This window comes from Triticum aestivum, chromosome 3A (assembly GCF_018294505.1).
Source record: "Triticum aestivum cultivar Chinese Spring chromosome 3A, IWGSC CS RefSeq v2.1, whole genome shotgun sequence".
NCBI lineage: Eukaryota > Viridiplantae > Streptophyta > Magnoliopsida > Poales > Poaceae > Triticum > Triticum aestivum.
Window position 1 is genome coordinate 182,044,299 of NC_057800.1, and position 1,569 is coordinate 182,045,867.

Consider the following 1,569-nt stretch of genomic DNA (forward strand, 5'->3'; position numbering starts at 1 on the left):
ACCCGGAACACTTCCGATATCCAAATATAGGCTTCCAATATATCAATCTTTATGTCTCGACCATTTCGAGACTCCTCGTCATGTCCGAGATCACATCCGGGACTCCGAACAAACTTCGGTACATCAAAATGCATAAACTCATAATATAACTGTCATCGAAACCTTAAGCGTGCGGACCCTACGGGTTCGAGAACAATGTAGACATGACCGAGACACGTCTCCGGTCAATAACCAATAGCGGAACCTGGATGCTCATATTGGCTCCTACATATTCTACGAAGATCTTTTATCGGTCAGACCGCATAACAACATACGTTGTTCCCTTTGTCATTGGTATGTTACTTGCCCAGGATTCGATCGTCGGTATCCTATACCTAGTTCAATCTCGTTACCGGCAAGCCTCTTTACTCGTTCCGTAATCCATCATCCCGCAACTAACTCATTAGTCGCAATGCTTGCAAGGCTTATGTGATGTGCATTACCGAGAGGGCCCCGAGATACCTCTCTGACAATCAGAGTGACAAATCCTAATCTCGAAATATGCCAACCCAACATGTACCTTTGGAGACACCTGTAGAGCACCTTTATAATCACCCAGTTACGTTGTGACGTTTGGTAGCACACAAAGTGTTCCTCCGGCAAACGGGAGTTGCATAATCTCATAGTCATAGGAACATGTATAAGTCATGAAGAAAGCAATAGCAACATACTAAACGATTGGGTGCTAAGCTAATGGAATGGGTCATGTCAATCAGATCATTCACCTAATGATGTGATCCCATTAATCAAATAACAACTCTTTGTCCATGGTTAGGAAACATAACCATCTTTGATTAACGAGCTAGTCAAATAGAGGCATACTAGTGACACTCTGTTTGTCTATGTATTCACACATGTATTATGTTTCCGGTTAATACAATTCTAGCATGAATAATAAACATTTATCATGGTATAAGGAAATAAATAATAACTTTATTATTGCCTGTAGGGCATATTTCCTTCAGTCTCCCACTTGCACTAGAGTCAATAATCTAGATCACATCGCCATGTGATTTAACATCAATAGTTCACATCATCATGTGATTAACACCCATAGTTCACATCATCATGTGACCAACACTCAAAGGGTTTACTAGAGTCAATAATCTAGTTCACATCTCTATGTGATTAACACCCAAAGAGTACTAAGATGTGAACATGTTTTGCTTGTGAGAGAAGTTTAGTCAATGGGTCTGCCACATTCAGATCCGTATGTATTTTGCAAATTTCTATGTCAATAATGCTCTGCACAGAGCTACTGTAGCTAATTGCTCCCACTTTCAATATGTATCCAGATTGAGACTTAGAGTCATCTGGATTAGTGTCAAAACTTGCATCGACGTAACTCTTTACGACGAACCTTTTTGTCACCTCCATAATCGAGAAACATATCCTTATTCCACTAAGGATAATTTTGACCGCTGTCCAGTGATCTACTCCTAGATCACTATTGTACTCCCTTGCTAAAATCAGTGTAGGGTATACAATAGATCTGGTACACAGCATGGCATACTTTATAGAACCTATGGC